Source organism: Acinonyx jubatus, chromosome A2 (genome assembly GCF_027475565.1).
Source record: "Acinonyx jubatus isolate Ajub_Pintada_27869175 chromosome A2, VMU_Ajub_asm_v1.0, whole genome shotgun sequence".
NCBI lineage: Eukaryota > Metazoa > Chordata > Mammalia > Carnivora > Felidae > Acinonyx > Acinonyx jubatus.
The window spans coordinates 126829519-126856582 of NC_069383.1; the positions used below are offsets into that span (position 1 = coordinate 126829519).

The 27064-nt window shown below is 43.9% G+C and overlaps 1 protein-coding gene across 1 annotated transcript in view; it reads left to right on the plus strand.

Moving 5' to 3' along the window:
• Window positions 1-23878, plus strand: part of LOC113594629 (uncharacterized) — a 160715-nt gene extending 136837 nt beyond the window's left edge. The window contains exon 3 of the transcript XR_003415028.2: window positions 23442-23878. The gene's annotated coding sequence lies outside the window, so the exon portion shown is untranslated. The remainder of the gene's footprint in view (window positions 1-23441) is intronic.
• The last annotated feature ends 3186 nt before the right edge of the window (window positions 23879-27064 follow it).

The following is a 27064-nucleotide window of genomic DNA, read 5'->3' on the forward strand; positions in this document are numbered from 1 at the left end:
GGCTGGCTTTAGGCTTTCTGAGGCAGTAGACAAGTTGCTGCCTTACTATTGAACACTAACAACTTGGAAGAGACATATTTGAGAGGTGGTACGTTAAAAACAGGATGAGTTCTAGTGGAAAGTATTCAGAAGATGTGGAAAATCTGAGTGAACACCTCCACTGGGGGAGCAGAGCCAGGGTCACGGAGGGCTCTGACAGAATTTAAGTCAGCGGTACAACAGTTGTCAAAGAAAACACCAGCCTAATTCAGAAAGGTGCGCAATTAGTCACCCTGCAGTGGTCAAGGGCTGTTCTAGCTGTTCTGACTAATTTCAACCTGTTTCTCTCAAGAAAAATGGGAGGCACTTGGAGACGTCTCAAATGAAATAATCTCAGTGATTTAAGAAATGAAAAATGGGTCCAGGGCGAAAAAGTTAATGGAGTTAGGGTTGTTTCTGCTTTCATAGAGACTTTGCTGCCCTTAGAATGAGTATTTCAGTCCAGGAAGGAAAGTGTTGGCATCCTTTTGCAGTAAACTAGGTGTGGCTCTCCCTGAGTGCCTTTATACACACGACTGGATGGTAAGAAGAGGACACAGGTGAGAGGTGGGTGCCCTCCCCTCTGCCCTCCCCTATGCAGGAGGCGTCCACACACACTTCGGCTCTTGCTTTCTTCCACTACATGGTAAGATCGTCCTTTCCTGCCCACTTGAAGTTAAGCACAGCCATGGGGCTTCCTCTGGCCAATAACATGTTTAAAGCAGAAGTTTCATGAGCCAGCGTGGTTTCTCTCCAAGGACTTGTTTCCCCTCTGCCATGGTTCCAGCGAGGGGCTACTTCAGCAGCCTGGGCTCCAGAGGGGGCAAGACCCCGAGCCCACCCTCGATGGACCTCTTTGCGGATGAGAAATAACCTGCTCGTCCTTCAAGTCACTGAGATCACCTGTTATCACAGCATAAGCTGGCCTATCCTCGATGATTAAGTTGCTTACCAGAGTCTCCAAACATGGTCACGTGTGCTCTTATGACTGTGGCCTCTTACACCTAACTGTAAGCCAAGGGCCTCGGATCAAATGCCAGCCCATCGGTTCTTTTCCAGGACTCGGAATGCCAAGAGATGATAGAGACGATTGGCAGTCCGTAGTAGAAGCTGAAGCTAGGCAGATATGAAGGGTACTCTGCACTGCAGGGCCATGTTGGGCCAAGCACAAGGCAAATGGAGGACAGCTGCCCAGCAAGAGTGGCAGGTGGAGGGACTGAGGCGAGAGAAGGAAACCGAGAAATGCGGTACAGCCCCCAAGTAGTCCCACTTTTGACTTTCCAGTTCATCCCTAAAGGGCTGGTAGTGCTTTGTTTCCTGTTTTTAGTTTCTGTAAGATCCCTGGAGACTCACACTAACTCCCAAACACCCCCCCCTCTGCCCGCTTGAACAAGTCCAGGGTGCTTCTGTGCTTTCCAACAACCTTAATGAGAACGAAGTGGAAACAGCAGAAGGAAGTGAATGGCACTTGTCAACACCCGGCCAACGCTCACTGTGCGCCAGGCACTGCTGTAGGCACGTCAGGCGCGTTAGCTCGTCTCGTTCTCAGAGCAATATTATGAGGCACGTGCTGTCAGCATTCTCTTTTTTACAGATAAGGAGACTGAGGCGTGGAGAGGTTGAGCACCTTTCCCATGCCCTATCACTACTAAGTGGTGTCCAGTTGTAGATTTCAGACCTTAAACCGCTACACTCTAATGAGCTTCTAAATAGACTTTTTGTTTATTTAATTAATTAATTTGTGTTTCTTTATTTTTGATTTTTGATTTTTTGAAAGTTTATTTATTTTGAGAGAGAGAGAGAGAGAGAGACAGAGATCATGAGCAGGGGAGGGTCAGAGAGAGAGAGGGAGAGAGAGAATCCCAGGCGGATTCACACGGTCAGCAGGGAGCCCGATGCAGGGCTGGAACTCAGGGAGTGTGAGATCATGACCTGAGCTGGAACCAAGAACCGGCTGCTTAATCCACTGAGCCACCCAGGTGCCCCTTACTTATTTGTTTTTAAATAGGCTCTACACCCAGCGTGGGGCTTGAACTCAAGACCCCATGATCAAGAGTTGCATGCCCTTGGGAATGAGCCATCCAGATGCCCCATTTTTTAAAAATAGACTTAAAAAAATTTTTTTTGAACTTCTAAATGTCACTGGTGGTGTTTTGTTATGTAAGATGTTTTTGAAATTGCGCTTTAGCATGTTTAAAGTTAGAATTATTGTTATTTGTTTTTAGGTGTAACAAGGATATTTCTAAATGTAGTATTATCTTTAGAAATGCACACTACAATATTTACAGATTTGTCATGTCTGGGATTTGCTTCAGGTAATGAGGGAGATGAGGGAGTGGGTGGGTGGCAGTATAGATAATCCATGGTTGGACATAAGTTTGTCATTGTCAAAGCTGGGTGGTGGATACATGGGGGTTATTATGTTATTCTCTTAGCTTGTTTATGTGTCTGAAATGTTCCATAATACAATGTAAAAAACAAACAAACAAAAAACTCAACAGCAATATGAGAAGGCCTGGAAAAGACTGGAACTGGTATGAAATGTAAACGCCACTTTTTATCTTATCTATGCTATTTTCATTCTAGAGCAGGGATTCTCCAACTGTGACCAGTGGTACAAGTGTTTTTGTACAGCTTATAAGCTATAAATGGTTTTTAATAATTAAAAAAGTGCCCACTGCATGAAATTCAAAGTTTAATGTTGGTAAATAAAGTTTTATTGTTACGTTAGCCCCACCCATTGTTTATATCTTGTCTGTGGCAGCTTTCACACTACAAAGGCAGAATTGAGTCCTGTGACAGAGACCACGAAACCTAAAATGGGCCACAAAACACAAAATATTTACTGTATGGCCCTTTATAGAAAATGTTTGCTGGCCCCTATTTTATTTTGTTTTTCAACTTTTTATTTATTTTTTGATTTTTTTAATGTTTATTTATTTTTGAAAGACAGAAAGACAGAGTGTGAGTGGGGGAGGGGCAGAGAGAGAGAGAGAGAGAGAGAGAGAGAGAGAGAGAGACACACAGAATAGGAAGCAGGCTCCAGGCTCTGAGCTATCAGCACAGAGCCAGACACGGGGCTTCAACTGGTGAACCACAAGATCATGGCCTGAGCTGAAGTCGGACACTTAACAGACTGAGCCACCCAAGTGTCCCTGCTGGCCCCTATTTCAGAAGGGGATTTATTCATGCATAAGTTTGTTTTTGAAAACCAATAAAAAGAAAACTAATATTTTCTTTTTTCATTAGGAAAGTAAAACAAGACTATTGTAGACAATATGGAACATACCAGAGTATGAAAAAATGAAAGTCATCGACTGAGGGTGTGCTTGGCTGGCTCAGTCTGAAGGGCATATGCCTCTTGAGAGCAGGGTCATGAGTTTGAGCTCCACATTGGGTATAGAGATGACTTAAATAAAAAAAAAAATAATAAATGAAATTAATTAAATTAAATTAAATTAAATTAAAATTAAAATTAAAGAAAAGAAAATCAGGGGCAGCCGGTTGGCTCAGTGAGTTAAGTGTCTGACTCTTGATTTTGGCTCAGGTCATGATCTCATGGTTCATGGGTTGGAGCCCCATGTTGACAGTGGAGGCCTGCTTGGGATTCTCTCTCTCCCTCTTTCTCTACCCCTCCCCTGCTTGCACCCTCTCTTCCTCTCTCAAGATAAATAAATAAACTTTAAAAATATATATTTAAAGAAAGAAGAAAATCATCCCATGGGTACCCATTTCTAAAATCTTCCCTCGTAGCTTTTATTGACCAACTACTGACAAAATGAAAATCGCTCCAGTTTCAGGAAAAAGTAAGGATTGTCTTTCTGGTGCCTCTATGGACAACGGCTGCAAGCAAACATTTGCTGGGACAGGGAGGCACCTGAAAGGCTTTGAGAGAGGCCACCTGGGATCTTGTTGGATTTAAATTTTACATTAAGGGGCGCCTGGGTGGCTCGGTCGGTTGAGCGTCCGGCTTTGGCTCAGGTCATGATCTCACGGTCTATGAGTTCAAGCCCCTCGTCAGGCTCTGTGCTGACAGCTCAGAGCTGGAGCGTGCTTCGGATTCTGTGTCCCCCTGTCTCTCTGCTCCTCCCCTGCTTGCGCTCTCTCTCTGTCTCAGAAATAAATAAACATTAAAAAATAAAAATAGGGGCGCCTGGGTGGCTCAGTTGGTTGAGCTTCCGACTTCGGCTCAGGTCGTGATCTCATGGTCTGTGAGTTCGAGCCCCGCATCGGGCTGTGTGCTGACAGCTTGGAGCCTGCAGCCTGCTTCAGATTCTGTGTCTCCCTCTCTCTCTGCCCCTCCACTGCTTATGCTCTGTCTTTCTCTGTCTCAAAAATAAACAAAAACATTAAAAAAAAATTTTTTTAAATAAAAATAAAAATAAAAAAATAAATTGTACGGTTAACTTTCCATAGCATCTTAAAACTCATGTATAGTAAATCCTGTTGGGGGGGGGGGGGGCATTGCAGGGAACGTTCAACACAGAAGTGAGAACCGATATTCAAGGTGTGAATCCAGTTAACAAATTACTGTGGGGGAAAAATACCAATATTTTATTTTAGTTGTTTTTAAAAGTTTTTATTTTTAAGTAATCTTTATATCCAACATGGGGCTCGAAACCACAAATCTGAGATCAAGAGTTGCATGCGCCACTAACTGAGCCAGCCAGGCACCCCAAAAATAACAACCTTTAAAGTTGACTTAACTCATGTTCTAGCAGCACACTAGCCAAAGGGTAGAAGCCACCCAAATGTCCATCCAGATTACTGGATAACAAAATATGGCATGTATGTAAACATGCAATGGAATACCAACTCAGCTTTATTTTTTTTTTAACTTTTTTTTTTTAACGTTTATTTATTTTTGAGACAGAGAGAGACAGAGCATGAATGGGGGAGAGTCAGAGAGAGGGAGACACAGAATCTGAAACAGGCTCCAGGCTCTGAGCTGTCAGCACAGAGCCTGATGCGGGACTTGAACTCATGGACCGCGAGATCATGACCTGAGCTGAAGTCGGCGGCTTAACCGACTGAGCCACCCAGGCGCCCCCCAACTCAGCTTTAAAAACGAAGGAAATTCTGGCACATGCTGCGATGTGGATGAACCTTGAGGACATCATGCTAAGTGAAACACAAGCCAGGGAGCACCTGGCTGGCTCAGTTGGTTTAGTCTCCTCCGACTCTTGATTTTGTCTCAGGTCATGATCTCGCTGTTCGTGAGTTCAAGCCCCTCATTGGGCTCTGCACTGATAGTGTAGATCCTGTTTGGGATTCTCTCTCTCCCCCTCTCTCTCTTACTGCCCCCCATTCAAAATAAATAAATAAACTTAAAAAAAATAAGCCATTCAAAAAAGGGCAAATGTGGTGTGATTCCATTTACATGAGGTCCCTCCAATTGTCAGATTCAAAGAGTGAAAGTAGAACGATGTTTCTAGGACCTGGGGGGAGGAGGCAGCAGGAGTTACTGTTTATGGGGACAGGGTTTCAGTGTGCGAAGGTGAAAAAGCGCCGCAGACGGACAGTGGTGATGGTTGCACAACAGTGTGAATGTACTTAATGCCACTGAACTGTAAGCTTAGAAATGGTTTAAGTGGTAACTTTCATGCTGTGTGTGTTTTACTACAATTTTTTTTAAGAATGACTTAAATTCCAAGTAGTTGAAAAGTGGTAATAAAAAGCAAAGAAGCTAAACTTTAGCAGCAAAGAGTTCAATTAACTGAGAACAGTCTTAAGGCTGCAGATTAATATAATGCTTAAAGGTGGTTACTAATGAGGAGACGATGTGAAGTTTCTGGGCTGGCAATGTGAGTTTGCTTTCTGTGTGAAGGTCTGGGAATAGGTCTGCCTGGGAAATCAGAAACTTGATTCTTCCAGTTCAGTGGTTTTATAATAATGCCAAGAGAATGGTCTAAAGGAAAAGTCAGAGCTGTCATTAGTGGTATTAACAGTGATCTGACTTTTCACTATTTGCATGCTGCACTTACAAATCTGATTTCAGTAAAATTTGCTTGGTTTCTAATAACCCACCAGGACTGTGGCCATCGCCCACATCATTTAAGGACTGAGTGTTGGCTCCAGCTGCTGGGCAGTTCTCAGCTCCCCCAAGCCACCAAGCATGTGCATAGACTCCCCTGACTGTCTGGTCAGGTTAGCTAAGCAGGCACGCCGTAAAGACCAGGGTCTGGTTTTCCGTGGGAAAGCCCGGGGAAGTGGGATGGGCTTCTCTCATCCATGACGTCACAAATGCCAAGTTATACCCCAGTCAGAAATGGTGATGAAGAACATCCACTGACCGTACCTGATGTGAAGCTGTGTAACCAGATGCCAATGATGGTTTGACCAAAAGTGACTCCTGGCTAGACCTGCCTCCAACTAGTGCAACCTGGGACAGTTAGACATGTTGCGTAAGGCCAGCGTCCATTCCATGTCAGCCGTTTGGTCATTCTGATTGGTTAATGCCCAGCCTGGCCAGTAGATAAATATTTTTATAAAGTCGCTCAGCCAAATCACTGTTTGCCAGCAGCCTTCAGTATCTGAGTGATACCACTCTAGGGTTAAAATTTCTGAGAATTTGCTTTAAAAAAGTAGAGTGGAAAACAGTGTGGAGGTTCCTCAAAAAATTAAAAATAGATCTACCCTATGACCCAGCAATAGCACTGCTAGGAATTGACCCAAGGGATACAGGAGTGCGGATGCATAGGGGCACTTGTACCCCAATGTTTATAGCAGCACTCTCAACAATAGCCAAATTATGGAAAGAGCCTAAATGTCCATCCACTGATGAATGGATAAAGAAGTGGTGGTTTACATATACAATGGAATACTCCTTGGCAATGAGAAAGAATGAAATATGGCCTTTTGTAGCAATGTGGATGGAACTGGAGAGTGTGATGCTAAGTGAAATAAGTCATACAGAGAAAGAGAGATACCATATGTTTTCACTCTTCTGTGGATCCTGAGAAACATAGCAGAAGACTATGGGGGGAGGGGAGGGGAAAAAAAAAAGGTAAAGAGGGAGGGAGCCAAAGCATAAGAGACTCTTAAAAACTGAGAATAAACTGAGGGTTGATGGGGGGTGGGAGGGAGGGGAAAGTCAGTGATGGGCATTGAGGAGGGCACCTTTTGGGATGAGCACTGTGTGTTGTATGGAAACCAATTTGACAATAAATTTCATATTAAAAAAAAAGTAGAGTGGCCATTTAACCAACTCCTTATTCCCTCACACTTGGGGCTTTTGAATGTGTTTTCATTGGATTTTGTCTAAAATATCAAAAGACTGAGATCACTAGAAGTGGATAACCAGAGCCACAAAAAATAGTAAAACGACAGTAAATCTGTTTATTGGCCATTTTACATGTTTTCTTTCTTTCTTTCTTTCTTTCTTTCTTTCTTTCTTTCTTTCTTTCTCATCCTTCCTTCCTTCTTTTCCCCCTCCCTCTCCTCTTCCCTCCTTTCTTTCTTTCTCTTTCTTTTTCTTTCTTTCTTTCTTTCTTTCTTTCTTTCTTTTGTTTTTTTTAAATTCTTTTAGTGTTTATTTTTGAGAGCTAGAGAGGCAGGGTGTGAATGGCGGAGGGGCAGAGAGGGAGAGAGAGAATCCCAGGCAGGCTCCACACTGTCAGCACAGAGCCCAATGTGGGGCTTGAGCCCACAAACCATGAGATCATGACCTGAGCTGAAAACCAAGAGTCAGACCCTTAACTGACTGAGCCACCCAGGGCACCCCTTACATACATTATTGCTAATTGTCACATGAAGAGTTAGGTCTATTTCTTATCTTACTAATGAGGGAAGCCGAGGCTAAGAGAAGCAAAGTGACTTGCAAAAAGGTCATTCATCTAATAAGCGGCAAACCCCACATTCAAATATAGCACTACGGTATTTTGTCTCACTTTTGGGAAATCCACATATAATGCTTCAGTGACATGGTGGACCTCTGTGGTTTTGCCACTCAACACATCCATTCCAATCACCTTTCTGCTGCTAACAGTCCACTGATATTCCTCTGAGGTACTATCTTCTCCCCAGCTGTCATTCCAGGTATATGGGGGGGGGGGGGGGGGTCATGTGACTCGAACCTGGCCAATCAGTGCATGATATTTCTCTGGCTACAGTGACTAACTCTTTCATCCATTCAACAAATATTTATTGAGAGGAGTTGGGACATTTATTGAGAGGAGTTGGGACATAAAGTAGGAATCAAGATAGGTGAGAATGCTGCTGTGGGGAAGCTTATTTTCTAGTGGGGGCAGGCAGAGAATCAACTATAGCAAATCCTCAGCCTAATTTCAATTGGTAATAAATATTAAAAAAAAAACAAAGAACAGGGTTATGGGGTATAAGAGTAACAAGCAATAAGGATATACAGACTATTTTTAAGAAGGTGGTCAGAGTCAGGGAGAGGTGATGGCACTTGTGTTGGGTCCCATTTCTACCTGACTTGAACTTGGAAGGGCATGGGACCCCTCAGACTGCTGGTAGCCAGCCATCTTGCCCATCCTTGGAGTCTGAGAATGAAGTCAATGTGGGGGAAGGATGGAGAAGAGGGGAGAGAGAGAGAGAGAGAGAGAGAGAGAGAGAGAGAGAGAAATAGGGTCCTGAGGATCTCTTAAAGCCTCTGAATCATGCTGTAAGTGAAGTGAGACCGGGTTTCTAAACTTGTATGCCAGGGGAGCCTATAGATGTTTTTTTTTTTTTTTCTTTAATAAGATTCCTTCATTTTATGTTTTATGTGTCTCATACCAGAAAGAATCTCACGTTGTACCACTGAATGTTCAGACTAATCACTGCCTGGCATATGAACCCCCTTCACCCCTGGCAGATGTGAGTAAATTTTGGATAGATAACAGATGGCTGAAGAGGTAGGTAGCTCACAGGCTGATTGATCTAGAAAAGATACAAGTTACTGATTGCCCATGCGTGGAGAAACGGATCAGAAAGATACACCCTCAACTCTTCACATAGTTAACACTCTAGATGAGCGGTGGGGGGTTTCACTTTTAAATTATTAACTTCTAGAATGTTTGCATTGAAAAGCAAGAATGAATCACTTCTAATATAAAAAACAAAACAAAACAAAACAAAACCTGCAGATCTAGAAGGGTGTGGACTGAGAAGCCTGTGGAATAGTAGTGAATTGGGCCCCCAACACCATGCCCATAGCATGTAAAATGAGGTGTTGTCGGGCTGTTACTCCACGTAGCTACCAAGAGAGGCTATTCTTGGGGGCTACTTTGGAAAGAAGGGGCCACCGTGCTCTCTTTCCTACAGAGCCTCCCAATGTTTTTCTTGTCCGTAGGGGCGGCTAAAAGATGAAAATGTCTGTATGGCTCATAAAATAAAGAAATAAGGCCATATGAAGCCAAAAGATTTTCCTGGGCACTCTTTTGGCCCCAGACCCTGCCCAGTTCTCCTAAGAGCTGAAGGGATCCATTTCTTTACATGGGAACCCATTCACTGAGCAACATCAGGCCGTGATTACAGGACAGGGGCTCTTTCTACTGGAAATGCATGATTCCTCAGGGCATCTGACTGGCTCAGTCAGCAGGGCCTATGACTCTTAATCTCAGGGTTGTGAGTTTGACCCCCATGTTGGGCATAGAGTTAACTTAAAAAGAAATGCATGAGTCTTAAGTGCATCTCTTTCATACCTAAGGAATTATATCTATTTCAAAGTTCAGAATCTTGACAGGCATTATTATAGCTGCTTTTTTAATTTTAAAATATTTATAGAACTGGGGCGCCTGGGTGGCTAAGTCAGTTAAGCGTCCGACATCGGCTTAGGTCATGATCTCGCAGTTTGTCAGTTCAAGCCCCGTGTAGGGCTATATGCAGACAGCTCAGAGCCTGGAGCCTGCTTCAGATTCCGTGTCTCCTTCTTTCTCTGCCCCTCCCCTGCTCACATTCTGTCTTTCTGTCTCTCTCAAAAATAAATAAATATAACAAAAATTTTTTTAATATCCATAGAACTTATGGGGCACCTGACTGGCTCAGTCAATGGAGTGTGTGACTCAGGGTTCTGAGTTTGAGCCCCACATTGGATGTAGACGTTACTTTAAAATAAAATCTTTAAAAAATAAAATAAAATACTCAAAGAACTCATAATTATAATCTTATTGTGCTTTAATTTTGCTTGCTCTCTCTTTAGTAAATTTCTTTTTAGAGAACAACTTTGGCAATCATTTTGGCATCTCCTTTCTCTTGGACACTTCCATTAGATCATGGATTGTTCCTGAATCATAATCCTAGGTGAATGCTGTTTCTTAGAAGAGTCCAAAGCCCCACATGGATTCCAGCTTTGCTGTTTAAAGCAAGGAACAAAATTTTACCGCAATCTTGTCAGAAAACTCTTGAAGATTCTATGATAGAATCAGTCCTCATCATTGCTTTTCAACTTAGGAAAAAAAATAATTACTTCCACATAGCAGATTCCATTTGGACCCAAATAAATTGTGTGCTAAAGCCATCTAAAGCTGTAGCTACTGAAACATTCCCCTTGCAATTTGACTTTTTTATTTAATCACTTTGCTCAGAGAAAATGAAAAGGCAAACTCCAAACCAGGGAAGGTTGAATAATCACAAATTCCAACCTTAAGGAATCTGAATTAATGAGATTTCATGGGATTTTTCTTGCCAAGAAAGAACTACCACCTTCCTCCCTTGGGTCTATGATGCTTATAACTTTACTTACAGGCTTACAATATCATTCCCTAGAGAAGGAATTATGGTCAGACTTTAATTTGGATCAACAGATAAAATTAGAAAGTCTCTTGAGGGAAATGTCATTCATTATTTACAAATGTACATAATTAAAGGAAGAAGTTATATACAGAAGAAAGACTGAAGTGTCTGTAGAGCAAAGGCTTAAATATAAGTAGAATTCCCTGGAATCTTACCAGGTGCATGCCTGAAATACATTAATTTGAAGTCTACAGGTTGGGGGCACCTGGCTGGCTCAGTTGGTAGAGCATGCAATTCTTGATCTCGGGTTGTGAGTTTGAATCCCACATGGAGTCTGGAACCTACTTAAAATAAATAAGTAAATAAGTAAACAAATAAATAAAGTCTACAGCTTGGAAAAAAATAGCTTGAGATACATACATCAAACTATTTTTTTGTGCTTCTCTGTGGATTGAGGAGAGAGATGGTTATGGAGGAAAAGTTTAACTTGATAGAAGAGATGGCTTATGTTTGGTTATTTAAATAATAAATATAGAAAATATTGGTTAGACTCTGGCCACCCAGCAACTAGAACACCTTTTGTCTATTTGTAGAATTTCTCATCTTATGGGTCTGAAAATGTCTAAGCCAGAAACTCATTTTTCTGAACCTCCCTTGTAACTAGATGTAGTAATAGAATTTTCAGGAGAAATAGAACAAATAGGTTCTGGGTTTTTGTTTGTTTTTTTGCTTTGTTTTGTTTTGAGAGAGAAAGAAAGACAGAGAGAAGAAGGAAGGAAGAGAAGGAAGAAGTTTCAGGAATTGGCTTACCTGATTATGGATACCCAGGAAGAGCCAATATTGCAATGCAAGTCCAAAGGCCATCTGCTGGCAGAGTTCTTTCTTGCTTGGGGGATGTCAGACTTTTGCTGTATTCAGGCCTTCAACAGATTAGATGAGGCCCACCTCCACATTATGGGAGACAATCTGATTTCATCAGATGCCGCTCATTTAAATGTTTATCTCATCTGAGCACTGGCTATTATATGTAAGTGATGAATTACTAAATTCTACCCTGAAACCAACACTACACTATATGTTAACTAACCTGAATTTAAATAAATTCTTAGGGGAAAAAAAATACAATAGAATACAATATCCCCATACTTACTTAAAAAAAAAACAAATAAATGTTTATCTCATCTGAAAATACCCTCATGGAAAAATCCAAAATAATGGTTGGCCAAATATTTGGGCACTGTGGCCCAACCAAGTTGACACATAAAATTAAACATCACAATGAGGTAGAGACATTTGACTTAATCCTTACACAGGCTTTGGTTTGCAAGTAAGCGCATGTAAAATCCATTCTTCATGTGGGGTTGGTCAAGATATACAGCTTACAGAGGCAAGATGGCAGCAATTCTGGTGGCAGCACTTGTTGCTAGAGTGTATAGCAGAAGGGTCTCCACAGAAAGTGTCATGGCTTTGTTAAATCAAGTTTCATTCTTTAGTCCTCCCAGAAATTCAGTGAACTGCTTAGTTCCTTGAATACAACCCTCTTTTGTTTAAACTAGGTGGATTCTGTTGTTTGCAACTAAGAACCCTGAAATTCAGTAAGCATGTTGTATTAATTACTAATGCATAACAAATTACCCCGGAACTTAATGGCTTAAAACAATAATAAACATTTATTATATCCCACATTATCTGTAGATCCAGAATTTGGGTTTTATTTAATTTTTTTATTAATTTTTTTTAACGTTTTATTTTTTTTTGAGACAGGGAGAGACAGAGCATGAACAGGGGAGGGTCAGAGAGAGAGAGACACAGAATCTGAAACAGGCTCCAGGCTCTGAGCTGTCAGCACAGAGCCCGACGCGGGGCTCGAACTCACGGACCGCGAGATCATGACCTGAGCCGAAGTCGGCTGCTTAACCGACTGAGCCACCCAGGAGCCCCTGTAGATCCAGAATTTGTAAGTAGCTTCACTGGGTGATTCTGGCCCAGGGTCTCTCTTGAGGTTGTAGTCAATTTGTTGGCCAGTGCCATAATCATCTGAAGACTCGACAGGGGCTGGAGGATCCACTTTCAAGATGGCTTATTCACATAGTTGGCCAGTTGGTGCTTGCTGTTGGAAAGAGGCTCTGTTCTTCTTGTGTGGGCCTCTCCATATAGCTGCTTGAGTGTTCTCAGCATATAGGCTGTCTTTCCCCAGAAAGAGTGATCCAAGAGGGAAAGGTGGGTGCAACAATGCTTTTTATGACCTTGGCTGTGTGAAATCACATGCTCTCAATCCACTGCATTCTGTCTGTTACAAAAGTCATTAGGTCCAGCTCTTACTCAGAGGGAGGAACATTAGTTTCTACGTTTTGAAGGAGGGGGGTGCAAAAGAATTTGTAGTTGTGTTTTTAAATTTTCTATGTTGTCTGTTTCAAGATGGCCCCCCAACGATCCTCACCTCCTGATAGTCACACCCTTGTGAGTGTCTGTCCTATACTCTATTACAGTTGTTCTCTTTGACCAATGGTCTCTGGAGAAGTGGGGGTGTGCCCCTACCAAAATTAGGCTATAAAAATCTGCGTCTCTTTCACTCTCTTGCTGTTTCCCTGCCTCCCTTGCTCTGGAGGAAGCGAGCAACCATGCTGTGAGCAGCCTTATGGAGTGGTCCATGAACTAGAGCCTCTGGCTAACAGCCAGTGAGGAGCTGAGGCCGGCCACCAATCGTATGAGCAAGCTGGAAACAGAGCCTTCAGAAGAGTGCAGCTCCACGTGACAGTTTGCACCCTTATGAGTCCTCTTGAGACCTTGAACCAGAACCATTCAGCTAACTGGCGCCTGGATTCCTGACCTGTAGAGACTTCGTGTGATACTGTTTGTTGCTTTAAGTTGCTGACATTTTGGGGTAATTTTTTAATGCAGCAATAGATAACCAATATATTACCATACGTGTAGCACTATTTTTTCCCAGAAGAAATAAAGGTTTGCATGTGTGTATGTGTAGTGAAAGTGTGTGTGTATAAGTGTGTGCATGTGCGTGTGTGTGTGCCTTGAAAAGAGAGTGTGAGAATAAAATATAGTTCTACTTAACTCAGCAAAGGCAGGCATGACGCTCTTTCAGTTCTCAGAGAGTATTCTGATATGTCACTAGCCCCCTAGAAATTCTCACCTAAATCTTAGGTTGAAATTATTCTTTTTTAAGGCTGGAGGCTGCTACTGACCAAGCTGTAACTTGCTGCCACCAAGATTGTGTCAAGCAAGGCCTGGGACCCCCTCCCTCAAAATGGGGCCATATTGGGCTCCTATATATATTAATGGGTCCTGTGCTTCCAAAGTAGCAACAATTGGGGCACCTGGGTGGCTCAGTGGGTTAAGCTTTGGACTCTTGATTTTGGCTCAGGTCATGATCTCATGGTTCGTGAGTTCAAGCCCCACATCAGGCTCTGTGCTGACAGTGCGGAGCCTGCTTGGGATTTTCTCTCTCCCTCTCTTTCTGCCCCTCCCCTGCTCTCTTAAGCAAACAAACAAAAAAAATTTTTTAAAGTAGCAATGATTGTTTTTTAATTTCTTGTTAGCCTTATTGCTTTAGAAAGTCTGTAGTCACAGACTATAACAAGTACCTTGTGGGTTATTCAGTCGTATTTTGAGATGTAATAACAAAAACAAATGTACATTTATTTTCAGTTATTCAAGATAATGCAGCACCCATTTGTTCAGTAAACATTAAAAGAGAACTACTGGGTTCCAACCCTGGCCCAGGCCCTGGAACGGGCTTCAAATGTCCTCAGCACTGCCAGAAGAGAGCAAATGCCATTGTTGCAGTAGTAACACGATTAGGGGACGCTAAAGCCTTCCTTTTCCGTGGGGCGAACAAGCCAGCAATCTGTCTCCAAGGAGTCCCACAGGGTGACTTGTGGATTCATCCAGGTCCAGGTTCTGGTCATAGAGCTTTGTAGGCAGCACACCAAGAGCAATCTATGCCCCAAGGGAGAATCTATTAACCACACTCATGAGACTCTTACATAAACCAGAAGGTCAGTTTATTAATTTACAATGAAAATCCTAACTATCACGGGGACCGGGACGCTCAGGCTAGCATGTCAAACCCTAACCTTCCTCCCCCTCCTCCTGGCCTCTCCTCTTCCCTTACTTCATTTCCTGCTGTGACCAACACTTAGTGAGCATGTCCCACGAACCAGGCACAGGGCTGAGAGCTGGAGAAAGTGGCATATGGAACCAAAAGAGTTCTTGCCCTCAGTCGGAGAAGTAGAAGGAAACCCTAATCAAAACATTTGCGCGAATAAATGCCAGGTCTCTGAGGTTCGTGGAGCCCTTTGAGATGATAGCGACCATGAAGGCTCCTGTCCTCGGGACCGTGGGCACTCCCAAACATAAACAACACCATGCACACAACCTCAGGAGGTTCTCAGTCACTCTGAAACCCATGTGGGGAATTAGGGTGCAGCATACCCCCCTCTGTTGGCAGAGCTACATGGGAAGCGGCCAAGTCACAGCCCGAAGTTTGCTTCGAGATCATGGAGTTGAAACGAGGGTGTTATTTGGGTGAATTGAGTGTTCGAGAGCATTAGGCTAAGATCACCCACAACGTGTCATAAGCGGCTTTGCCACTTGAGATACTCCATCCGTTGGGGGTCTCCCCTAACCTGGAGTGATGCCTGAATGGAGTCCTGCCAGCATTAACCTCGCTCCTCTAAGTGAACAAAGCTGACCAAACCCCACTTGGCCGACGCATCTGTCTTCAGATAGGCCAATACCCTGATCCACGGAGAGCCAACATCCCTAGCCTTGGAGTGATACGGTGGCCTTCAGAGGACTCTACATCCACCTATCTTGTCCCTGATCCTTCACGAATAGGTTTCAAGGTTAACCTTGGTGGAGAGCTGTACCTTTCTTACTTGCAAGTTCTTTTACGCTGTAGTGTTCTGGGTCCCAGCAGCTCCCAGCTGGCTTTTCCAAGAGCATCTGGAACATAAGGAAAGGCAGACACCTGGCTCATCAAAAACCTTTCCAGCCTACCTTTCTCCTCCCCACAAGATAAAGCAGGAGTGGGCCAGCTTTTTCTGTAAAGAACCTCCTAGTAAATATTTTAGGTCTCTCTCCTAACTCCTCAACTCTTTTGTGGTGCAGAAAGCAGCTGTAGCTGATACATCTATGAATGAACATAGCCGTGTTTCAATAAAGCCTTAGGTACAAAAAGCAGGGGGCTGGCCGGATCCGGCCTGTGGTCTGTAGTTGGCTGACCCCTGGTCTAGGAGATAGATGATCATCTTCCCTACGGCTTCTCCCCAGCTCCCTCTGCTCTCCTTCACTGGTCTTCCTGAAGGATTTATTGCCACCATATTTCAGAGGATTTGACAGACAGAGAAAATGGTTCTGTGGAAGCAGCAAATGGAAGATTGCTTTCAGCTAGGAAAGGTTTCCCAGCCTCGGTGCTCCGTCCTTGCTACTTTGGGTGCAGAAGTGGTGGGAGAGAGCCGTCAGACGAACAAGGGAAAACATTCAGGACGTCAAAAACGTTTAATGTGGAGAACAGAAGGTTCCAGCAAGGCACAAGGCGTCGTGAGGAGTACTTCCTCTTCAGTCAGATAATGACAATAATAGTAACAGCAAGGTAACATGGATAACATTCGCTGAAGGCTTACCACGTGCCAAATGTTCCGCCAGGTGTTTTTCTAACTATCGTGTGTGGTGCTGGGTTTGCTTTCCAGCCCTGCCACCTTCTAGCTGTGTGACCCCGCTTCACCCTTCCAAGCCTCAGTTTCTCCATCCGTTAAACAGGGGCTGTGGCGTAACCCATGAAAAGCACTCAGCACAGTGTCTGCCCCCCCCCCCCAAGTGCTTGGTAAGAGTTAGACCTTTGTTATTCGAATCTGTAGAGGGGCCAGGCTTGTTCTCCGTACCCCCAGAGCTTAGCAATGAAGCCAGTTGATGGAACCCTGGGAAAGAGAGATTCCAACCCCAGGGGAAGCTTGCTGACCCAGCACTTCCGAGATACAGGGTTCTTACGGGAAGGTTGTAGATTCCTGAAGGATGTGTTGTGTAGTAAAATAAATTTGAGAGATTTTCAGTTAAGCAAAATTAAACAAGTTTCTCAACGGCTGTATTTTTTTAGAGCCCTGAATATACTGCTGTGGTATAGATCACTAAGCAGGTATTATCACAAACCGCTCTTTCCAGATGTATTTACCAGTCGTTTCTTGACTCTAGGGAGCCCGTGGGGATTGGTTTGTCGCAGAAAATCCTTTAGGAAGGTATAGTTGGAGATGTGTGAAAATTGATTGGCTAAGCGAGGTAGTGAGCTCCTCATTAAGGGAAGTGTGCAAGCAAAAGCTGGCTGCTGAAAGGGCAGGCGTGTGGACAGGGTCATCGTGTGGTAGATGACAAGGGGGCTGAGTCAAGTGAAAGGCTCCTATGATTCCTGGCTGCTTGTCTTGTGCCTTCAGGCTCAGGGGGCTGTGCTCATTTTCTGTTCCAGATCTGGAATTTTGGATTTGACTTTGATTTCAAGGAAGGAGCTCTTTGGGGTGAAGCAAGGTACTGGACTGTTCTGGTAGCCCCAAGTAACGAGGCCCTGAGGAGCCAGGCTGACCTTCCCCCTGCTTTAGGGTCCCCTCAAGTCTGCTGAGGATCAAGGTATGGGTCACCAAGGGCAGTGAAATCACATTGTCTGCCATAACATAAGAGCTCAGGAAATGTTCCTCTTTGAGATCCATCCTCAGTATCCTGAGGTGTCACTGGTCAAGGGCAGACAGCGTGACTAGGGAATTATTAACTGATTGTTACTGAAAAGTGAAGTCTGGTCCACCTTCTGGTCTCCATCACACCCGTGCATACGTGCACACACACACACACACACACACACGCACACGCTTATACCCCAATTCTAAGGCTACTTGAAGTCTCCCAATCCTGGCTGAGACATGCTAAAATGTGCCCTGCCCACTCAGAGATGCAGGAGCAACCTGGTTAATAAAACCTTTCAAATCCCCTGTTTTCCACTAAATCTGGACCAACGACAGGACATTCTGGGCCAACAGTAGGACTATTCTCTTTCCACTGGACCAGTTCCCCTTCTCCTACCACTCTTTCCTCCTTGCTGGAATTTTCCCGCTTGTCGCCAGAAGGGACCAATTCTAAAGCTGACCTGGTGGATAAAGGCAAGAGGCCTTGACTAGCACTGGGAACACTGAGAACAAGCAGGGGCGATGTTCAGGACTGGAGACAGGTGGGTTCAATAGATGTCAGTTAATAACAGAAGGCGTTTGGATGCTTTTACAAGGAGCAGCTGGGATGTGCCCTCCGCTTCTGACATCTCCTGTGACGGTAAAAAGTTCTGTATCTCCTGCACAATTGGCAGATTTTCTGCCCATTACATGTAAGTGCCCCCTCCCCCATGTGAATCATCAGTCAGGTTGGGGAATGTCTTTGTTGAAAACCCACCTTTCTGGGTGCCTAGGTGGCTCAGTTGGTTGAGCATCCGACTTCAGCTCAGGTGATGATCTCATGGTGCATGAGTTCGAGCCCCACCTCAGTCTTCGTGCTGACAGAGCGGAGCCCACTTCAGATTCTCTGTCCCCCCTCTCTCTTCCCCTCCCCCTCCCCGGCTCACGTTCTCTCTCTCTCTCTCAAAAATAAATAAACATTAAAAAAAAAAATCACCATTCATTATCTTGCTTCTCAACTTCCCGGACAACGGAGTAGTTTATGAGAACCCAAGACCATAATGGCTGTTGGAAACCCCCTCCCCGTTTCCCTCTCTGTCCTGTCGTCTCTCCTCAAAAGCAGGGCGTGAATTGAGGTTGTTGGTGCTACCTGCCCAGTGACTGCCCGGCCCCCTGTCTCTGAGTGCCCCCTCCCATGCCTTGCTGAGCACATCACTGGTTAAATTGGGGCACTTTTGCAGTAACAGGAGGTGACCTACAAATGAATAAAAGTTACCTCTTGATCTAGTTTAGTAGATAATGACGACAGAGAATTTTCATATATAGTAAAGAAAGAAGACAGTTTTGTGATTACGGAGATGAACCGAGGCACAGGGGAAGGAGACTGCGCCCGGGAGGCACACAAGATCTGAGGTTGCATCTAGCAGCAACAGTTACTTGCTGTGTGTTTTGGACAACGTGCTTGACTTCTCTGGGTCTTATCAGTGGGGCAAATTATACCATGCAGACATCTTTTCTCCCTTTTTCTTCGTTTCTTTTGTCTTTCCAAAGAAAATTACGGGAATAGCAGATCCTATTTCCTGTTGTTTTGGTGGAGGTGCCAATCATAGAAATATCCATCACCTGCCACCTCCCCCTTCCTTCAGTGGACAGTAAAATAGGGACATCTGAACGAGGCAGGGCTCCTTCTTAGGATTTTGTGTATAAATGCCTCTTGGAAGAGAGACCCTCTCCCTTCCCTTTGCCGAAGTGAAATGATGAAAGTCTGGATTTCTGGGTAGAGGCTCCCTGTCCTTCTAAGATTCCACCCTTCCCCTCCCTCCTCTCTCCTGGGGTAGGGAGGCAGGAGGGGGGCGGGAATCAAGCCAAAGCTCAGAAGCAGATCTGTAAGGAGGGAAGCACAACAGCAGGTGTTTAAGTTTATTTTGAATCCTCTTTTGTAACTGTTATTACTTTTTGATTTTGATTTTGATTTTGGCTTGGGTACTGCGTTAGAACAAAAGGGTCTTTAAAGGTTGCTGGGTCAACTTTTGTTGTTTTCCCGATGAATAAAATGGGGTCAAGGGAGGCAGTACCTCCCCTCAAGCTTCCGGCTTCTAAGGCAGGACTGACAGTGCAGGCTTTGGACTTGAAGGCTGGAGCTCCTGGCTTCGTGGCCACAGTGGTACCTCAGCTATCTGTTAGGTTAGTCAAGTGACTCACAGGCTGCGTATGAGCATGATTCCCAAGTCACTAGATGGTGTCTCCCTCACCTCACTGTCCCCAAATCCTTATCTTGCTCTCTACCCCTCATCAGTCCAACGGTGTCTGGAATACCACTGTGGTACTGATTCCTTTGAGCTCTTTTCTTGGTGCTTCTTACGGAAGTGGTAATACAGAAAACTAATTTAAACTACTGGACGAATCCCTTTTAAGACCCTCTTTCATCAGGAATAAAAAGAAAGAAAGAAAAGGGCTTCCGGTACCTTGGGAGAATGGATTAGAGAAGGGAATAATGTATGGGAAAGAGTCCAAAAGAAGGAAAATGGTATACAAAGGGGAATTCGGTGCTCCTGAAGACAGACTGCTTCACTTTTAGAATCTTCCTCTTCTCTCCATCACCATATCTCCCTTCTTGGTGGTCCTACATAGAGTCAAAACTGCCGAGCTTGCAGCAGTTCCCTCCTCTTTTCCAAAGCTGCAGAATCTACCTCCTGCTTCAAAGGCTGAAAATGCAACTCACTTTCCCAGTTTGCTTGCAGCTAGAGCATGTGATCTATGCCTGACCAGTTAGACATCAAGGAGACTCAGGTGGCGTTGCTTCTGGGAGGGTCTTTTCTCCTTGATAAAGGAGAGGTGCACAGGGGAAAATCTCTTTTATTTCTGCTTTTGAATGTGGTAACACAGAGACATGATAGTTGGAGCTGTGGCAGCCATCTTGCCATCATGAGGAGATATGTCTAAGACAAAGGCCACCACGTTGACATTTATGATATGGAAGGCTGCAAAGACGCAGGGTCCTAGATGACACTGTTTCTGTACAGAAATAACCCTAGTACAGCGCAACCACTGGATTTCTTGTTATATAAGATAGTGAATATTCTTTATCATATAAGCCACATTTAATTGGGTGCTTCCTTTCTTGCCACCCCAAATCATTCTATTACCATGTCTCAGACTTGTTTCTAAGAAGTATCCTTAATGGAATATAGTTTTGTCTCTAAAATAGAGAGTTTTTTAATGTTAGTTTGCTTTTTTTTTTCATTGCTGGAGGTTCTATTTGGTTCTTTTCAAATCTAGTGGGTGACTTGATACTTTCCTGTCCCATGTAGCTATCTTTGACCTTGTCTTTTATTTCTGTAAATATATTATGCATGCCTACTGTATAAGATGTTCCTGATAACTCTACTCTATAAACTCATTGCAGGATTATTTCTGCTGGCTGCTATTTCTGCTTGTTCTTCATAGAGCCTTATTTCTATTTATCCCTGGTTATCTTTGATTGTATGCTGTTCATTGTACCTGAAGAATAATTGTAGGAGTAATTTGAAGTCTTGGGTAAAGGTACCTTCCTCCAGTGAGGATGTGTGTCTGAATTTGTCAGGTGTTTGGGGATCGCCTTAAGCCAGGTTCGAGGCCTGAGGTTTCCCAGAACACCAGACACTGGCTCCTGGCTGCAAATCCACAAAGCATTGGTTACTTCTGGTTCACCTCTTCCCTGAGTGTATAGGGCCATGGCGGGGTGGGGGGTGGGGGGAGAGGGGGGACAGGTCTCTGTTATTATAGAGGGGGTCTCTAATTAGCCTGCCCTTTTGATTTCTGCCTCCTTTTTCCCACAAGACCATCAAAACAAAAATTCACATTGTTGGAATCAGCTAATGCTCTTGGTTCACAAGTGACTTCTGTGCTCCCCTTATCTGTTTAGGGTCCTGTTTTCCCTTCAGTTTTGGCCTGCTGGTTTCTTACTGTGTATCATTAACTCTTAAGTGCTTGTAAGATACTCAATTTATTCAGCAAGTTTTCTTGTTTTCCAGAGGAGGGCTGGTCCAAACTAACCCACCGTGAACAAAATTGCAAGTTTTTCTTTGTCCTTTTGCCAAGTTCTCCGTCGATGACGAAACTGTGTCTTCAGGGTCCTCATCAGTTGGTTTTTCCTGTCCATGGGCCTGGTATTTCCTTGCCTGTCCCTTCTGACTGCTTTGTCCTACTCTTGATTTTGCTTCCCTCCTGACTTTTTTTAAATTTTTTATTTTTTAAAATTTACATCCAAATTAGTTAGTATATAGTGAAATTCCCTCCTGATTTCTAGCCTTCAACCTGATTTCTGCTTGCCCTGACCCCTGGCACTTATTCATTCCGACTTCTACTGGGGATTTCTGTGCTCACTTGGGTATAATAGGGTCCAAGCTACTCACCCAGCTCTTGATGCCTCAGCTGAGTCTGGATCCAGGACCTTATATTTGCCAACATTGGCCCCTCAAGTGCCTCCCTTCTTTTTTATTTTTTTTTAAGTTTACTTATTTATTTTGAGAGGGAAAGGGAGAGAATGTGCATGAGCGGGAGAGGAGCAGAGAGGGAGGGAGGGAGGGAGGGGGAGAGAGAGAGAGAGAGAGAGAGAGAGAGAGAGAGAATCCCAAGCAGGCTTCTCACTGACAGCACAGAGCGAAGCCGGACATGGGGCTGGAAGCCATGAACCGTGAGATCATGACCTGAGTCAAAATCAAGAGTCAGCCACCCAACCAACTGAGCCACCCAGGGGCCCCATGCCTCCCTTCTTTATATATCCTGGCTACCCATCTGGCCTTGACTCTTCTGATTAATTCTCCTTTCCTTTCTAGAGTCACCTGCTGCTTTGGCATCACCTACCTGGTTCATGGCACCACCTTAGGCTTCCCTTGATTGACTATTTTAAGTAGATGGACTTAAGGCTGAGTCTATTTAATTACCTTGGTCAGATACAGAATCACACTGTGGGGGACCTCACGGTTGTTTTATACCAATGAGTAACTCTTAGATTTTAATCTTCCTTTAAAATGTAGAGAGCCAAAGTTTATGATAAAAAAGAAATTGAAAATGGCAACAACAACAAAAAAATCAGACCTGTTCTTAAGACTTTTCTTTGGGTTTTGAGAGTCTATTTGGCCACCCACAAGAAACAAGCAGTTAAGGATAATGATAGAGGGCACAGTCTTATAAATCTAGTGGGCCCAGGTTTAATACCATTTCCACCCCTTATTAGCTATGTGGATTTGTACAATTCATCCTACTCTTCTTAATGTGTATTTCCTCACCCATAAAATGGTGCTAATATTTCCTTCTTCATGAAGTTGTTATGGGCAAAAAGAGATAAAAAGTCACGTTTAGCACAGTTCCTGCCATCCATAATCACTCAATTAAAGGCATTATCATTATCACTGTTATTATTAACGGTAGTAGGGTCTCCCTTCCTTCCCAGTACTTCACAAACTGGGTTGTCATGTGCCTGCTTATCCTTTATTCTGGCCTGTAATCTCCACCACCTGAAGCTTGACTTCATTAAGCAACAGTGTGATGGTAATTATTCCCCAATGGCCCTGGCTAAAACTCACATGTTCCTCTGGCTCTTACATGGTCACGTTTGTGTAATAAGGTGACTAGTTGAAACAAGTCCTGGTTCATGAGGTTCAGGGCTTGCGATATGAGGCAAGTTACATTCATAGTTGAAAGACGTCTTGGTTTTTTATGTCCGAGAGTTGTTTTTCAAAAGATAGGAGGCCCAACAGAAGACAAAGATAATTAGGCTCCTGCTAGGATATACATGGCCTTCTGTGTCTTTGGTAGAGACACTGAAGGATTTTAAGACTAAATGGGTCAAATCCAGCCTCCTCATTTGCCAGATGAGGAAACCAAGACTCAGAGACATGGAATGACCTGCCCAGGGCCACACAGTCTATTGGTGGCAAAGCCAGAACAAGAATCCAGATCCTGGTTCTATAATTAACCAGCCATATGGGGACTCACTTCTGATGAATAGAATGTGAAAAAGTGACACTGTGTGATTCCTGAGGTTGGGTCATAAAAAGAACATAATTTTTCCTGGTTCTCTCTGTTTCTGTCTATGTCCAGCCACCATGTTTCAAGGACACTGAAGGGGAGGTCTGCTGGGCAAGAACTGGGGCCTGTCACCAACAACCAGTACCAACTTGCCAGCCATATGATTGAGCCACCTTGGAAGTTGACTTCTGGTCCCAGTCAAGCCTTCAGATGACATTAGCCCGGGCGGAAATCTTAACTGCAACCTTGGGAGATGGATGGCAGGTCAGAACCACCTAGTCAAGCTTCTCTCCAACTCCTGTCTCACAGAAACTGTGGGAGATGCTGCATGTTTATTGTTACCCTAAGCTATTACATTTTGGGGTAATCGTTAAGCTGTACTAGGTAACTAATATGCTATAGTAATTAATGCTAATATTTAATTTAACACTAATATTTACCCAGGACTTTTCGAGTTGGAAGTGATGAAAATCCAGTTCACTGGTGAGAAAGGGAGAGAGAGAGAGAGAGAGAGAGAGAGAGAGAGAGAGAGAGAGAGAGAGAGAGAGAGAGAATTATTGGTCCTTTACTTGGGAAAACCAGAGACTAGCTTTAGAGACGCCATGTTGTCAAATGATGTCATCAGGATTCTTTTTCTCATCGTCTCTCTGTTGGTTTCTCTTTTGTGACTTCACTCTGATGGGATCATTCTCTCCCTCCACAAAGACACTTTCTCAGGACACCTGAGTTGGTTAAGTGTCCAACCTTGGCTCAGGTCATGATCTCATAGTTCATGAGTGCAAGCCCTGTATTGAGCTCTTTGCTGTCAGCACAGAGCCCGCTTTGGATCCTCTGTCTGCCTCTCTCTCTCTCTCTCTCTCTCTCTCTCTCTCTCTCTCTCTGTCCCTCCCCTGCTTGTGTATGTGTGCATGCTCTCTCTCTCTCTCAAAAAAAAAAAAAAAAAAAAAAGACACTTCTCTATACAGTATGGGTTAGCCCAGCCAGAGGCAACCCAGGGTTTCTTCATTCCAGCTTAATGACCATAAGAGAAGCACAGGACTTCTCTCCCCCAACAGTCACATATATTCCTAGGAAATACTATAATTGGCCAAGTTTGGTCCCCATGCCTGTGTCTTAGCCACTCACTGTGGCTAGAGAAATGGGGAAATATGACTGGTCACCAATACCTTGACCACAACTAACTTGTTTTTCAAAGTGTAGTCCATGGACCGGCAGGAAAGCATCATCTTGGGCCTTGTTTGAAACCCCAAATCTTGGCCCTTCTCTAGACTCTGACTCAGAATCTGTATTCTCTCTTCACAAGATCTCCAGGTAATTTGTATACACATTAAAATTTGAGAAGCACTATTCTAGTATAATTTATTTCCCAGCAATAAGTAATCTTTCTTCTCATCTGCTAGGTGAATTTACACTCCCCTGCCCCCTGTTTGGTAGGATACTTTTATCTTTTAACCACCTTATGTATTTTGTGTGCACATCTTCTCTTTCCCCACCACTCTTGGGTCCTGAAGGAGAGAATCCAATGTCTGATGGACAGTGTCCTCTTCCATAAGATGGAGATAATGTTATTTACCTTAGAAGGGAGCTCATGAGGACTGGAAGAAACAACACACGTGGGTGCACAGCACAGTGCCTATTATATCATAGATGCACCATCATGACAGCTAGTGCTCTCCCCCTAAACTGGCTGCCATTTTGTGCTTACCTAGCACCGTGCTAGGTCCTTTGTTATTTCTTCCCATGTAGTCCTCACAGCAAAGCTCACAGCTGTAGCAGTGAAACAGGTGTTTTGAAAATTCAGGTATTTAGACAAGTTCTAAATTCTTCCTTTCAAAATCAGGAAATGAAGCAGGGTTACATAATTAGCAAATGATTGAGGCAGGATTTGAGTCCAGAACTGTTGGCTCTCTGGCCTAGTTCTTAATAGCTCTCTCTGCTCTATCGTGTTGCATAATGAAGTCTTTCAACCAATATTTGTTAAATTAAAGAATAAAAGCCACAGGCTCCCTAAAACAAGCCAACTTGGGCCAGGCTGATGATATAACTGAGAGACAAAGGTCAAGCTAAGGGAAGAGTGTCTTCCCTCTTTACTATAAGTGGGTCAAGCAGGTACGATAAATGGCAGGTGACCTTCACCTCAATGTCAAGGAGACAATAGGACCGAAAGAGGCCCTGGGAGCTGGAGAACATGGCTGGTCTGAGAGGACAGACCCCCCACCTTCCCGCCAGTGTTCGTGGTTATGGCATCTGGGTGGCTTATGCCTGGCGTCTGTTCTGATAAGACAGCACCAACACATACACACGGTGTTAAATATTTTGAACCTGGCCTCCGAGAAGGTGGACCCAGTGTTGTCAGATCTGATTTGTTCAAATCAAGCCAGAGATCTGGACTTTTATGTGAAATCCTCGACTTTTAAATATTGATGAATAATTTATTTTTTTTTAAGTTTATTTATTTATTTTGAGAGAGAGTGCACGTGCACGAATGCATGCGAGTGGGGGAGGGGCAGAGAGAGAGGGAGAGACAGAATCCCAAGCGGGCTCCGTGCTCCCAGTGCAGAGCCCTACACAGGGCCCAAACCCACAAATCGTAAGATCACGACCTAAGCTGAAACCAAGAGTTCGACACTCAACCTACTGAGCCACCCAGTCACCCCTAATTTATTTTAAGTGCATGGGCCATACATGGGGAAGCGGAACTGGGGGATGGATAGTAGTAACCAGACTATAACCTCTGTCCTAAACTATACAGGGAAATCTATACTGTTTTTGTTTACTAAACCAGTACAAAACAAACAGGCAGGGAAAAGGAAGAAGAAAGAAGGAAGGGAAGAGAATGCCAGCTACTTGACCACTTGAGTCTCAGGCAGTAAAGTGGAAGACAGCTCTCAGCTGGGGAGGAACGGGGGAAGAAAGGAGGGGCTCTCTGTGGCTAATTGTCCCAAGGGCCATGGCGTCCAACGGGGAGTCCCTTCCACCTCCCAGGGTTGCCAAGGGCCAACCCAGCTAATCAACTTTTTTTTTTTTTTTATCACCTTGGAGGCCCTCTCTGTCTTTGTTCAGCTGTAATCTTTCTTAATTAGATAATTGAAATAATCATCCAATTAAGTTAGTTCACATGGCCCCCCTTACTTGAGGAGTCGCTGAATCCAGCTGGCTTCTCATTTCCGCTGACTCTGTTCCTCGCCTCATGCAGGGTCTGAAACAGGTTTCAAGCTGTTTTCTTTCCTCTTTTTCAGTTTGCCGTTTCAGTTCATAGGAGCTACGACTAAAGTTCTTTTCTGGGTGATGTCAAGACAGACTCCCGAAGCAACTGAAGCCAAAAGTTAGAACTGGCACCATCACTGCGGGGGATAAGAATTTCTGGCCCACGAGGGTTTGAATCCCTATTCTGCCATTTAGTAACATGGTGACTTTGAAAGTGTGTGCTGACCTTCCAGAGGTGGCAGTTTCCCCATCTGTGAAATGGGAATAAAAACAGAACTTACCCCACAGCTAGGGTTGTTGTGTGACTTACTTGAGACAATGTAAGTGAGGCCATCAGCTCTGTGCCTGGCACACAGTAAGCACCCAGGACATGTGTGGGTTGTTTTTTAACATGCAGAATGATGTATTCTTTTATTATTTAAAAAAATTGTTTTCAAAACATTTTCTTAAGTTTATGTATTTTATTGAGAGAGACAGAGATAGCATGA